This window comes from Mirounga leonina, unplaced genomic scaffold, assembly GCF_011800145.1.
Source record: "Mirounga leonina isolate KUSES-001 unplaced genomic scaffold, KU_Mleo_1.0 Mir_94, whole genome shotgun sequence".
NCBI classification, from domain to species: domain Eukaryota; kingdom Metazoa; phylum Chordata; class Mammalia; order Carnivora; family Phocidae; genus Mirounga; species Mirounga leonina.
Window position 1 is genome coordinate 32365039 of NW_023270855.1, and position 15678 is coordinate 32380716.

Consider the following 15678-nt stretch of genomic DNA (forward strand, 5'->3'; position numbering starts at 1 on the left):
CAAATTTTTGAAGAACCTCCATACTGTTTTCCAGAGTGGCTGCACCAGCTTGCATTCCCACCAACAGTGTAGGAGGGTTCCCCTTTCTCCGCATCCCCGCCAACATCTGTCATTTCCTGACTTGTTAATTTTAGCCATTCTGACTGGTGTGAGGTGGTATCTCATTGAGGTTTTGATTTGCATTTCCCTGATGCCGAGCGATATTGAGCACTTTTTCTTGTGTCTGTTGGCCATTTGGATGTCTTCATTGGAAAAATATCTGTTCATGTCTTCTGCCCATTTCTTGATTGGATTCTTTGTTCTTTGGGTGTTGAGTTTGATAAGTTCTTTATAGATTTTAGATACTAGCCCTTTATCTGATATGTCATTTGCAAATATCTTCTCCCATTCTGTTGGTTGTCTTTTGGTTTTGTTGACTGTTTCCTTTGCTTTGCAAAAGCTTTTTATCTTGATGAAGTCCCAGTAGTTCATTTTTGCCCTTGCTTCCCTTGCCTTTGGCGATGTTTCTAGGAAGAAGTTGCTTTGGCTGAGGTCGAAGAGGTTGCTGCCTGTGTTCTCCTTTAGGATTTTGATGGACTCCTGTCTCACATTGAGGTCTTTCAACCATTTGGAGTCTATTTTTGTGTGTGGTGTAAGGAAATGGTCCAGTTTCATTCTTCTGCATGTGGCTGTCCAATTTTCCCAACACCATTTGTTGAAGAGGCTGTCTTTTCTCCATGGGACATTCTTTCCTGCTTTGTCAAAGATTAGTTGACCATAGAGTTGAGGGTCCATTTCTGGGCTCTCTATGCTGTTCCACTGATCTATGTGTCTGTTTTTGTGCCAGTACCATGCTTCTTGATGATGACAGCTTTGTAATAGAGCTTGAAGTCCGGAATTGTGATGCCGCCGGCTCTGCTTTTCTTTTTCAACATTCCTCTGGCTATGCGGGGTCTTTTCTGGTTCCATACAAATTTTAGGATGATTTGTTCCATTTCTTTGAAAAAAGTGGATGGTATTTTGATGGGGATTGCATTGAATGTGTAGATTGCTCTAGGTAGCATTGACATTTTCACAATATTTGTTCTTCCAATCCATGAGCATGGAACGTTTCTCCATTTCTTTGTGTCTTCCTCAATTTCTTTCATGAGTATTTTATAGTTTTCTGAGTACAGATCCTTTGTCTCTTTGGTTAGATTTATTCCTAGGTATCTTATGGTTTTGGGTGCAATTGTAAATGGGATCGACTCCTTAATTTCTTTCTTCTATCTTGTTGTTGCTGTATAGGAATGGCACTGATTTCTGTGCATTGATTTTATATCCTGCCACTTTACTGAATTCCTGAATGAGTTCTAGCAGTTTGGGGGGGGAGTCTTTGGGGTTTTCCACATAAAGTATCCTATCATCTGCAAAGAGTGAGAGTTTGACTTCTTCTTTGCCGATTTGGATGCCTTTGATTTCTTTTTGTTGTCTGATTGCTGTGGCTAGGACTTCCAATACTATGTTGAATAGCAGTGGTGATAGTGGACATCCCTGCCGCATTCCTGACCTTTGGGGGAAAGCTCTCAGTTTTTCCCCATTGAGAATGATATTCGCTGTAGGTTTTTCATAGATGGCTTTTATGATATTGAGGTATGTACCCTCTATCCCTATACTCTGAAGAGTTTTGATTAAGAAAGGATGCTGTACTTTGTCAAAAGCTTTTTCTGCATCTATGGAGAGATCATATGATTCTTGTTCTTTCTTTTGTTAATGTATTGTATCACATTGATTGATTTGCGGATGTTGAACCAACCTTGCAGCCCAGGGATAAATCCCACTTGGTCGTGGTGAATAATCCTTTTAATATACTGTTGGATCCTATTGGTTAGTATTTTGGTGAGAATTTTTGCATTCATGTTCATCAGGGATATTGGTCTGTAATTCTCCTTTTTATGGGGTCTTTGTCTGGTTTTGGGATCAAGGTAATGCTGGCCTCATAAAATGAGTTTGGAAGTTTTCCTTCCGTTTCTATTTTTTGGAACAGTTTCAGAAGAATAGGTATTAATTCTTCTGGAAATGTTTGGTAGAATTCCCCTGGGAAGCCATCTGGCCCTGGGCTTTTGTTTTTTGGGAGATTTTTGATGACTGCTTCAATTTCCTTAGTGGTTATAGGTCTGTTCAGGTTTTCTATTTCTTCCTGGTTCAGTTTTGGTAGTTGATACATCTCTAGGAATGCATCCATTTCTTCCAGGTTATCTAATTTGCTGGCATAGAGTTGCTCATAATATGTTCTTAGAATTGTTTGTATTTCTTTGGTGTTGGTTGTGATCTCTCCTCTTTCACTCATGATTTTATTTATTTTGGGTCCTTTCTCTTTTCTTTTTGATAAGTCTGGCTAGGGGTTTATCAATCTTACTAATTTTTTCAAAGAACCAGCTCCTAGTTTCAGTGATCTGTTCTACTATTCTTTTGGTTTCTATTTCATTGATTTCTGCTCTGATCTTTATTATTTCTCTTCTCCTGCTGGGTTTAGGCTTTATTTGCTGTTCTTTCTCCAGCTCCTTTAGGTGTAGGGTTAGGTTGTGTACTTGAGACCTTTCTTGTTTCTTGAGAAAGGCTTGTATTGCTATATACTTTCCTCTTAGGACTGCCTTTGCTGCATCCCAAAGATTTTGAATAGTTGTGTTTTCATTTTCATTGGTTTCCATGTATTTTTTTAATTCTTCTTTAATTTCCTGGTTGACCCATTCATTCTTCAGTAGGATGCTCTTTAGCCTCCATGTATTTGAGTTCCTTCTGACTTTCCTCTTGTGATTGAGTTCTAGTTTCAAAGCATTGTGGTCTGAAAATAGGCAGGGAATGACCCCAAACTTTTGGTACTGGTTGAGACCTGATTTATGACCTAGGATGTGATCTATTCTGGAGAATGTTCCATGGGCACTAGAGAAGAATGTGTATTCTGTTGCTTTGGGGTAGAATGTTCTGAATATGTATGTGAAGTCCATTTGGTCCAGCGTGTCATTTAAAGTCTTTATTTCCTTATTGATCTTTTGCTTAGACGATCTGTCCATTTCAGTGAGTGGAGTGTTAAAGTCCCCCACTATTATTGTATTATCGTCGATGTGTTTCTTTGCTTTTGTTATTAATTGCCTTATATAATTGGCTGATCCCATGTTAGGGGCATAGATATTTATAATTGTTAGATCTTCTTGTTGGATAGATCCTTTAAGTAGGATATAATGTCCTTCCTCATCTCTTATTACAGTCTTTGGTTTAAAATCTAATTTGTCTGATATAAGGATTGCCACCCCAGCTTTCTTTTGGTGTCCATTAGCATGGTAAATGGTTTTCCACCCCCTCACTTTCAATCTGGGGGTGTCTTTGGGTCTAAAATGAGTCTCTTGCAGACAGCATATCGATGGGTCTTGTTTTTTAATCCAGTCTGATATCCTGTGTCTTTTGATTGGGGCATTGAGCCCATTTACATTCAGGGTAACTATTGAAAGATAGGAATTTAGTGCCATTGTATTGCCTGTAAGGTGACTGTTACCGTATATTGTCTGTGTTCCTTTCTGGTCTATGTGGCTTTTAGGCTCTCTCTTTGCTTCGAGGACCCCTTTCAAGATTTCCTGTAGGGCTGGTTTTGTGTTTGCAAATTCCTTTAGTTTTTGTTTGTCCTGGAAGCTTTTTATCTCTCCTTCAATTTTCAATGACAGCCTAGCTGGATAGAGTATTCTTGGCTGCATATTTTTCTCTTTTAGTGCTCTGACTATATCCTGCCAGTTCTTTCTAGCCTGCCAGGTCTCTGTGGATAGGTCTGTTGCCAATCTAATGTTTCTACCATTGTAGGTTACGTATGTCTTGTTCCGAGCTGCTTTCAGGATTTTCTCTTTGTCTCTGAGACTCGTAAGTTTTACTATTAGATGTTGCGGTGTTGACCTATTTTTATTGATTTTGAGAAGGGTTCTCTGTGCTTCCTGGATTTTGATACCTGTTTCCTTCCCCAAATTAGGGAAGCTCTTTGCTATAATTTGCTCCATTATGTCTTCTGCCCCTCTTTCTCTTTCTTCTTCTTCTGGGATTCCAATTATTCTAATGTTGTTTCGTCTTACGGTATCGCTTATCTCTCGAATTCTGCCCTCGTGATCCAGTAGTTATCTCTCTTTTTCTCAGCTTCTTTATTTTCCATCATTTGGTCTTCTATATTACTGATTCTCTCTTCTGCCTCATTTATCCTAGCAGTTAGCGCCCCCATTTTTTATTGCACCTCATTACTAGCCTTTTTTTGATTTCGACTTGGTTAGATTTTAGTTCTTTTACTTCTCCAGAAAGGGTTTCTCTAATAACTTCCATATTTTTTTCAAGCCCAGCTAGTATCTTTAAAGTGATGATTCTGAACTCTAGATCTGACATCGTACTAATGTCCGTATTGAGTAGGTCCCTGCAGTCAGTACTACCTCTTGTTCTTTTTGTTGAGGTGATTTTTTTCGTCTTGTCATTTTGTGCAGAGGAGAATATATTAATGAGAGAACAAAATGCTAGCAGAGTAACAATGTCCCCAGAAAATATACTCTAAACAAATCAGAAAAGACCTGAAGCAGTGGAGAAATAAATGGAAAGAGAGAAAAAAGAAAAAGAAAAAAAAGAAAAAGATAAAAACAAACAAAACAAAACAACAACAACAACAAAAAAAACCAGAATGTGATCAAATATGATCAGGCTGGTATATAGATCAGTGCCACACACTAGATTTGGGGTATATTTTGGTCTTTTAGAAGAAAGTGCCTCCCAAACTTTTAAAGGAAGAAAAACTTATATATGTACAATAATAAGGGTTAATATGATGAAGGGATGGAATATGACTGTAAAGATGGAAAGTATAAAAAATTTTATAAAAGGAATTGATAAGAAGTTGTTTGAGAAAAGAAAGAAGAGGATTAAAAAAAGAAAAAAGAAAAAGAAAGGGAGAGAATGTGATCAGGCAGGGGAATAGAAAACACCATATACTAGAGATTTAGGGTATATTTTAATCTGTTAGAAGAAACTATCTCAAAATTTTAAAGAGAGAACAACTTATATATATATGCCAAAAATACAGGTAACTACTATGAAGGGATAGAATATGACTCTAAAAATGAAAAATAAAAACTTTTTTTAAAAAAGGGATTGATAAGATGTTGGTTGAAAAAGGGAAAAAGAAAAATTCAAAAAAAAAAAAAAAGACAGTTAAAAAAAAATTAACTTTGAAAGACTAAAGAATCATGGGGAAAAGCCATGAATTCTATGTGCATTATTCCCCTAGTGCTGGGGTTCTGCCGTTCTCATTGATCAGTAAACTTGGTCTTGGCTGGCTGTTCTCGCTGATCTTCTGGGGAGGGGCCTGTTGCCGTGTTTTCCAAATGTCTTTGCCGGAGGCAGAATTGCTCCGCCCTTGCCCCCTCCCGGCTAAGTAATCTGCTCAGGTTTGCTCTCCGGAGATTTTGTTCCCTGCGAGCTTTCCGTACAGCTTTGGAGGCGGAGAGTGAAATTGGTGGCCTCCCAAGCTCTGCCCCGGAGGAGCCGAGAACTCGGGGCCCCGCTCCTCAGTGAGCCCCCAGAGAAAAGCCGCCAGTTACTCCCGTCTCCCCGGTCTCCGGCCGCACTCCATGCTCACCCGGCCTGTGACCGCACGTTTCTATCTCTGGCACCCGACCCCCGGTGGAGTCTCCAAACCCAGCAGATCCCTGCGGTGCACTCCCGCGCGGCTCCTCCCGGGGGAGGAAGGGGAGTCTCCCCGGATCTGCCGCTTGTTGGGTCCCTGCTGGGGGAGCAGTGGCCCGACTGTGCCGCAGATCACGGTTTATGGCAACCCCGAGCTGAGAGCCCGCGCCTGGGCTCCGCCTCTGCAGCCGGCTTCCCTGCTCCATTACCTGGGAGCTCTGCCACACTCAGGCACCCCCGGTCTTTCTGTGACCCCGAGGGTCCTGAGACCACACTGTCCCGGAGCGTTCCACCCCCCACTTAGCCACTAGAGTGACGTCCCTCGGCGGAGCAGACTTTTAAAAGTTCCGATTTTGTGCTCCGTGGTTCTATCACTTGCCAGAAGCGGCCGACGGAGGCCCCTGCCCCGCCGTCTATCCTCCCGAATATCGCCTCGGATTCACTTCTCCGCACGTCCTACCTTCCAGAAAGTGGTCGCTTTTCTGATGAGAGAGTTGTTGCTCTTCTTTTCTTCGATCTCCTGTTGAGTTTGTAGGTGTTCAGAATGGTTTGATCCCTATCCAGCTGAATTCCTGAGAGGAGACGAAATCCAGGTCTCCTACCCCTCTGCCATCTTTCTCCGCCCCCCCGCCCCTGTAATTCTTATGCAGCAAGTCTGGAGAGTGATGTGTAATTTGGTCTGTTTAGAAGGGTCTCCAGATGATTCTAATGATTAACAAATTTAAGGAAATTCTTTCTTGGAACAGTTACAATATCGTGAAAAGGAAGGAAAATAAGATTTGGAAAAAGAGGTTAAGACTGGATTTTTCAGCCCAGAGAAAGTAAGACCAAGAATCTTTAAGCATACAGAAGGTTTACCTACAGATACACCCAGCTGTCTTCTGTCTTCACAAAGAGCAGTAAAAAAAGCAGGAGGTTATATATAAGAAGTATTTCTTAATAGGAAAAAAAATTTTTAATACAAGAGCTCTGTGTCTCTGGGGAAGTCTCCATGTGCCTGAGGGTGCATATATAGGCCTGCTGACCTTTCAGAATGCTATTCATACAGAGTCTATGATCCCAGGGCCAGAATCAGAATCAAACCAGGCTCAGAAACAGAAAACCAGCTCTTCCAGATGGGGCTCCAGCTACCGAGAGAAGGAAAGGAGTGAGGAAAATGTCTCGTTCTAATCTTCTCTGACCCTCCTACTGGGCTCAATCAAATTGCACACTCAATTCCTTTAAAGTACAGGAGACATATCTGTGGTTCCATTCAGTAAGCAAAGAAGGTGGCATTGGCCCCAGCCCCATCTCCTCTCATCTCCCAGTCTTGGCCCCAGGCCAAGATACTTTCATGGTTCAGCGGCCCTTCTTCCAGATAGACAGGGCCTGGGGATCAACGTGATGGTAGTGGTTACTGTACAATGTGGCTTGGCCCTGCTGGGGCTATAGGTGCTTGCATGAAAAGGGGAAGCCGGGGGTGGCGTCAGGCCTCAACGCATCATCTAATCAAGCAGGCAATAACCAGGGAAAAATCTGCCGACTCCTAAATCTCTCTCTCTTCATCATCGGAGGCCCAATTGTGCTATGGTCTGAATGATTGTATCCACCCCCTATGCCCAAATTCATGTTTGAATCCTAATGCCCAGTGTGATGGTACTAAGAGGCAGGGCCTTTGGGAGGGGATTAGGTCATGAGGGCAGAACCCTCAGGAATGAGAGTAGTGTCCTTATACAAAAGGCCCAAGAGAGCTCCCCTGCTCCTTCCTCCACATGAGGACACAGCAAGAAGTCACCAGCCTGTGACTGGAAGGGGGATCTTATCAGAACCAACCATGCTGGCACCCTGATCTTAGACTTCTAGCACCCAGAACTGTGACAAATAACTTTTTTTTTGTTGTTTAAACCTACCCAAAGTGTAGTATTGTGTTATAGCAGCCAAAATGGACTAAAACAATCCACCTCTTAGTTTCCATCCGATGGGACTTTTGTTGTCAGGTCCTATTTCTTATAGGCTTGATGGTGACCTGTCAACCTTCCCTCTTTCTTTTCTCTCTTCTCCAGGCTGGCAGCTGGTGGGTACACTGACTCAGCCTGTTCTCCAGCCATCTTGCTGCCCGCCCCCCAACTTCTGTTGCTGGTAGCTGGACAATGGTAGATAATGGGATTTAAAGCTGTGAAAGAAAAAGGAACCAGACGGTCCCACTTGGATCTTAAGTCTTTACCAGAGCTCAACAGTCAAACAGCTATAGATAAAGTGATAGCTTTGAGCATGTTCTTGTTCCTGGGGTATGTAATACTCTCCAGAACCTCATAGGGGAGGGCAGTGGGAAAGTGATTGGCAAGGCAGGATTCTAGCATTTCTGGATCCCAGGGTGGGTATCATCCCATTAAAAACCCAGCAGAGTCAAAGTTTGTGAACACTACAACTCAAGCTCTCTGGCTAAGGCATTTGGGGAACACTGCATGGTTGTTAATTGTACTTTCTTCTCACAGTATAAAACGACATTTGGCATTTGTTGTTCTCATCTTCACCTCTCAAGGGAAAACAGAACTTCAAAGATCTCAAACTTCAAAGAATACAAGCAAATTAACCTGATATTTTAGAGCTGTAGCCTATGCTTCCTCCTGCTGAATCACTTTGGATTGTTTTCCGAACTTCATAAAGGAGCCTCACGAGGAAACAGGAAAGGAATGGTTTCCCCAAGTGCCATCCCAGATGGCCAGAGGATGCTAGACCACTGAGTTCTTCAACATGAGCTACAGCACTGGGGGCCACACTTTGTTCCGCTCACCACCCTTGCCTCCAAACATGCCCCCAGGACCAAGAAAGGAGTTTCCCCAAAGGAGTCCCAGAACTTGAATTCCTTGAAATGTTTCTCAGAAAATCTTTCTCAGTTCCAACAAGCTTAGGAAGTGTTCCGTCCATGTTCTCCCTTCACCCTTATATATTCATGAGGCAGTTGAGCAAATTAAAAGCACTAAGAATTCCTACAATAAGATAACACTTTTGGCTTTGTTATCTCAGACCTCTTTTCATTATTTTTAACATAATTCATATTAAGATTCTGTGAAGCCAGCATTCTACCAAACACAGCTTAGAAACACTGGCTCATAAACTTCCTCATCTAGCTTGAAACACGGGCACCACCAAGATGCCAGCTTACCACTCTTCTCTCATGGACCCTGATACCAAATTCATTGGAAACATGGCACTGTTGCCTATCAGAAGTCAGTTCAAAGGACCTGCCCCTAGAGAGACAAAAGATACAGATATTGTGGATGAAGCCATCTATTACTTTAAGACCAATGTCTTCTTCAAAAACTATGAGATTAAGAATGAAGCTGACAGATCCTTGATACATATAACTCTCTACATTTCTGAGTGTCTAAAGAAACTCCAAAAGTGCAATTCCAAAAGCCAAGGTGAAAAAGAAATGTATACGCTGGGAATCACTAATTTTCCCATTCATGGAGAGCCTGGTTTTCCAATTTATGCAATTTATGCCAAACCTGCAAACAGGAAGATGAGGTGATGAGGGCCTACTTACAGCAGCTGAGACAAGAGACTGGACTGAGACTTTGTGAGACAGTTTTTGACTCTCAGGATGATAAACCTAGCAAGTGGTGGTCTTGCTTTGTGAAGAGGCAGTTCATGAACAAGAGTCTTTCAGGACCTGGACAGTGATAGGAACCTGGGCAGACACTTTCCACAGCCGTGGGCAGCATTTTACAGCAAGATGTACACAGTTATTTGCCTTTATTTGATAAAGTTTTATACAGAAGAGAGAAGAGAGTGTGTCTTTGGGTGGGGGAGGGAAGAATGGGTAGTTTAAAATTTTCTGCAGTATTAAGCTGGTGCTTAATAAAAATAAGTAAGAATAAAGAAATTTCTAATATTCCATGTCAAAAAATAAAAAAAGAAAGAAACACTGGCTCATACCAATGTCTTTAAGTTCAGACAAGAAGAATCCACCTTGCATGGATTTTCTGCACACACACCCCCCCCTTAATATGATATCTGTTGGTCTTGCTATAATACTTGGAGTATAGATTTTTACTGTTTTATAAAGTGCTCTTTACTACCAGTTTTTCATGCCAAATTGACCTCATTATTAGGGGTTTAATGGTATTTCAGGCCATCTAGACCTGATTCAGCTATAGGGTTGGGGCATTTAAACAAAGCATAAAGAATCTTTTTATAAAGACATACAGATCTAAAAAGTTAAGGCAATAGTCTCTTTGAAGCCCATTTGGAACTACTTGCTACCTTATTTCACTACTTAGTTAAAATACCATGTCTGAAGAAAATATATGTAATTTTCTTTGTCAGTATCAAGAAATGACAGTAATTGTAATTTCCATGAGTGGAACAATCTGTTATGGGAAAAATGTTAATACTCTTAAAAGTCTAAATCCTTTATAGGGTGTGGCATATCCTATAATCTGTCTGTTGGGTTTGAATGCTTTCTTTTAGATTCTACCATACTTATAATTCTATTCACAGCTCCAGACACCCCTGGTTTAAATGTGTCTCCTGGAATTGAAATTTGTAGCCATTTATTGACAAGACAGAGGAGGGTGAGAGGTAATCATTCCTGACTGTGTGATCGATAGGGTAATCCTCCAACCTATCAGAGACTCCCTAAAAATGGAGGGTGGCAAGGGTGATTTTTCTCAGTTTCAGTTCAATATGGCTATTACAGATATGTAGGCACTAAATTAGAGACGAATGTGTGCTCCAGGGTATACATCATGTTTGGTTCCTTGTGGTGTAAGCACTACGGAGCAGATAGAGAAGCAACTGCACATCACTTGCTGACACAGTGTTGGCTAGGTAAGTTGATGACTATGTGGTGGTCAGGGATGGGGGGCAATCATATCTGAAAATGGTGGGCAAATGGAGAGGGGACTAGAAATCAGTATTTACGGCAGAGTTTGCCCCCAAAGTATAACTCTGACAAAGAGTCTCAAAATTGTCCATTTATTGTTTCTGTCAGCCTTTTTAGGTCTGCTGAAAGGAAGCCTGCTGATCCTGACAAGATCAAAATGACCCTTGAAACCATTTGATAATGGGCTGAACTCACAGTACTTCATCCTCTCTACACGGTGCCTTTGTCGGAATGTAAGCAGCAGGAAGAGAAAGTGGCTCTGCACAAAATCCACCCAGAAGCAGAAGTGTGTGGTTTCCCAAGTTTGAACTTCTTTGGTGAGAAATTCTCCATGTCCTGTGCAACATTTCATGGAACACTGTTTTCTTTATCTTAACCCCCACTGCCACTATCACCAAGGAAAACCTCAAGCCTTTTCTCTCAGCATGGAACATTTCACCAGAATAAGGGAATGGAGGGTTTCCTCCAAAGCTGATGCAGTGAGCACATGGTGGAGGTTGCCTGCAAAACCTGCCCACGGATTTTGGCAAGGAATTGGGCTGGGCAGGGGCCAGAGGACTCCTACAGACAGGGTAGAGGAAAGAGTCGCTCTTCTGCTACAGGGTCTGGACAAAGCTGAACCACCTTGAGGCCCAGCCCAGTCTGGAGTTTGGATCAAAGGACCCACAATTGGATACTGCCCCCACCCCAAAGTAACTGAAAGATGTTCACATCTCCAGAAACAATTGAAAAGAGATTACATTCATTTCACACAGGAAAACTTCCACAAATCTTTCCCTAAGGCAGGACCAGCTACATAATCTGTAGTGCCCAGTGCAAAATGAGAATGTGGGAACCCTTGTTAAAAAAACATTAAGAATTTCCAGAGGGTGACAGCCAAACATTGAACAGAGTCTGGAGCCCTTCTGAGCCAGGGCCTCGTGTAACTCATGGGTGTAGGCCCAGGAAGCCAGTGCTGCCCTGAAGGGCTTTGCTCCCTCTTTCTTTTTCTCTCATTCTCTGTCCCTTTCCCCCTCTCTCATTCTCTCCCTCTCTCTAATTCTCTCCCTCTTTCTCTCTCCCCACCCCTTCTTAGACAAGGGTACTATCCCTAAGTCTTTGTCCTCTCCCTCTCCAAGGTCAGGGTTTCCCCCACATTCCTTCCCAAACCAGGTATGCAGAACCCTCCCTGGGCTCTCTCCAGCCTAGCTCCATCACAGCTCCTTATCATGCAGCCCCTCTTAGCCTCTTCTTTCCTTTCTCCCTTCCTTCCCCCATTTACCAGGCCCAGCTTGGTGCTGCAAAGAATGATATTTTTTCCCCTAAGAGAGAGAGAGAGTGTGAGTAAATGGGCAGGGCAAGGAAGGGCAGAGGGAGAGGGAGAGAGAGAATTTCAAGCAGGCTCCACGCCAGGTGCAGAGCCCAATGCGGGGCTCCATCTCATGGCCCTGAGATAATGACCTGAGCCAAAATCAAGAGTCAGACACTTAACCAACTGAGCCACCCAGGTGCCCCAAGAATGATATTGATGAAGCTAACCACATACTGTTATGTGGTTATAAATATATGTGCTACACACACTGTCTTCCTTATAGGCAGAGGCATGGGGGAAAGATTTAAAACATTTAAGTTTTAGTATCTTTATTAGTATTTTATTTATTAGTATTTATTACTTACTGATACATATTGCTTGTTAACAGGTGTTGGAAGCTGTTCATTATCCATAAAATGTAAATGTCACTGACCTCTAGGAATTTTTATTCTAAAATAGGCAATGATGATGACAAAGAGTAACTCTTGAGCCCCCACTGTGTGCTAGAAAATACGCTGAATCTTTTATATACATTAGCTTCTTTAGTCCTCACAACCATGTGAGGTACGTATTACTATTATTTCCACATGAAGATGAGGAACTGGAGCTTAGGAAAGTTGTCAGCTTGCCTTTGTTCACAACCCCACCATCTGGCTCTTGAGCTGGCCTTCTTGATACTTTCCAATAAGCTATGCAAACGAATGAGAACAATTAGCTCTCCTCCCCACACTGCCTCTCTGCTAGGTGTACAATTAGGTCTTTAGTATTTGCTGAATAAATGAGTGTGTGAGTTAGTAGGTAAAGGAAGGAGATGAGAATGAAAAAAATGGAAAAGAACTGGCCAAGTCTGGACTATTTGTGAAAGAGCTGAACTGTTTGTGAATTCCAGTCCTGCCTTCATCCCAGTTTACAGAGGGTTGAGTAGCAAATGCTGATATCCACTTGGCTTTGCAGGAGAATCTGGGTCCAGTTGATTTTTATACATGGCACCAACTAGTTGCTCAGCAAATGTTCTTTAAAATGAATTAATTTGAAAGGAAGGAATTTGATTAAATCAGAACATTTTTGTAAGAATCCGGCTTTAAGCTGAAGGAGCTTTAATGTAGATTAAACAGACTCCATCACTCTTTATAAGTGCATAAAGTAACTGTGGACAAAGCAAGCCCAAACAGCCACACATACCTGAGCCTCAGTCTCAGGGAGACAGAGGAGGTTCCAGGCCCGGCCTGCAGAATGCTCATTTGCTAATGTGATGAAGGAAGGAATTAAGTAAAGTCCATAAATGCTGCCGCGCTTCCATGAATGGATAGTAAATAATGTTGCTTTAAGCTATGGTAACTGCTTCAAGAGGATTCTGCCTCATCTTTATGGATGACTTATCATAATTTCTAGAATTATAGAAGCTATCCCATGACTCCATAGATCGAAAAGAACAATATACGAAGTTTTTCTTCCCTCTCAGCTCATGGCACATAAGGTGATTTTTCACTGCTCTGAATCAGAACAGATGAATTTAAATACATTGGCTTGCACAAAGCTCTGAGTTGGGCTTAGGAGAGAAGGTCACTGGTGTGACAGGTCTCAGTTCCTGAAGAAGAATAGAAGAGGCTGGGAGAGATGTCCCACACATGGAGACTCTGATGTCCACTGCAGCCCAGTAAGTGCTGCCTCACCTCTTGCCCTGAACTGCCAAGGGAGAAAGGGAGGCCATGTTACTCTCAACGCCTGGTGATTGGAAACATCTCCTCTCTCCCCTTTTCCTCTCCAGACCCTATCCTCTGCCCCCCATCCCCTCCCATTATTCCCAGCAAGAATTTACAAAGTAGAGCCCACCCCGGTTCTAACACAAGCCTGTGAGATGGGGGAGCATCACTTGCTTTGATCGCTCCTACACGCCCCCGCAACAAAGACACACCGTGCAGATACAGAGAGCAAAGCACAGCCCAGTGCAGTGGCTGTTGTGGGTCTACTCAGGCAATAGCAAAGCTAGGGCTCTCATCCCGGATATTTAAGTCTCCATTTCAGTAAGCTTTTTGTTTTTCCAATCTGACACTCAGACTCAAGTTCCAAAATCCCACACAAGTAAACTCAGCAAGGATAACAGGAACCTGTATCATCACTGTCCACCCCATTATTGAGAGCTTACGATGTGTGAGGAGAAATAACATGCTGGAGGTCACACCAGTAGTACAAGGTCACATGAGTAGTGTATGGTGAAGGGACTCAAGCTAAGCTCTGTCTGACCCCAAGACTATGAGTGTAACCACTCAGGTACATTGACTTTCTATAGAGACGTTAACCTTTCACAAGATTGCCACTGAGGGATTGTGTATGAAATTCTGATCATTTACAAAGAAAATCATTTACAAAGAAATCATTTACAAAGAAAAGAGAAACTGATCAGCTGGTTGGTCCATCCTGTGGGCGCTGCTTACCTCCCAACTTCCATGAGGGGAGATCCAGGCACTTGTTGCTGCTTCTCTCCTTAAACCAGGTGCGCACACACACACACACACACACACACACACCAGAATCCCTAAGAGTGTTTCATAAATTCTTTACTTCAACCTTTACTGAGTCCAAAGGATGCTAAGTTTTTGGTAGCAGCATCCCGCCTCTGTAACATGACCCCCATGCATTTTGTAGATGGCTCAGCCTCACTAGTGATTCACAGAGCCTCCCCACAAAACCAGCACGTTAGCAGCAGACCCTCTCCTTCACATTCATTTCCCACTTCATAACCTCCCTCTTTCCTTTCATCTACTTCTCCCCTCCACTACGACACCACCTCCTCTTTGTGAGTTGGCAGTCATTATCTTTCCTACCAGTTCTGCTCCCAGGAAGCAGGGAGCTTCCAATGATGAGGATGAAAGTAGGGATAGTGGGTAGAGAAGACAACACTATACTGGCTGGGCTCTGGGTGGATTATTTTAAAGAAACAATTTGACATCTTGCCTTGCAAAGGGTAACTTCCTGGTAGACTAGCTTGTATACCTCATTATCTCCATCCTTTCTTGGAGTTGCATTACAAACATTCCCCTCCATTTCTTTATCCATGAGAAGTACCAGGCTCCAGAGAAGGGGAGAGAAGAAAAAATAATCCTATCCAGGCACACTATGTATATTAAACTAACTGAAATGGACATTTATTATTTTGTGGCAACCCAACACCATTTTTTCCTTTAGTAACAGCACCCTGATTTTCTTTTATAGCTTAGGAAAGACATCAAGGGCTCCTGACATCACTTGAATCATGTTATGCCTGAAGCCATATCTACCCAGAGAATATTCAGTTGTAAGAGTAATAAAACCCTTTTCAGTTTTAGCTGGCTTGAGTTTGGAAAAAGAATCACCAATGAAATGTTCATTCCTTGAAATTGTAACTCTGGCCAGATCTTTCTGGCCAAGACTCTATGGACATTTGCAGGTCATCAGCTGTGACATAAATAGCCTTGGGCAGCAAACGAAGCTTGGCTTTTCTGGCAGTTGCTACTGTGGCACGAATAGTGCCTGATCAGGAGAGGAGGGTCCTTGAGCCAGAGGGAAGGCTCTGCTCCTATTATGACTCTTCTCCTGCTATAAGCCATGAGCATCCACAGGAAGGCTACTTGCCACTTGGACTAAGAGCACATTCTTATCTGTCCAAGGTGGGACCCCAGGCACCTGCATGCAGCTGCCAAAGACGAGCCTAAGGAAGAAGGAACAATATGAAAAAACTGCAGTGCTGACTTCACAGCACTCTCAGAATACATCTCATTGTTGTGAGCAACAGAGGGGTTCCTGGAGCACCTGTTAGAACCAAACCTCCTAATTTAAGGCAGAAGGCTACTGTGTTTGTGCATTTTCCTTCTCTCTC

At 42.6% G+C, this 15678-nt stretch overlaps 1 pseudogene; it reads left to right on the top strand.

Annotated features, from left to right (window-relative positions):
* The first annotated feature begins 8794 nt into the window (after nucleotides 1–8794).
* Nucleotides 8795–9430, top strand: LOC118005556 (annotated as a pseudogene).
* Nucleotides 9431–15678: the final 6248 nt, after the last annotated feature.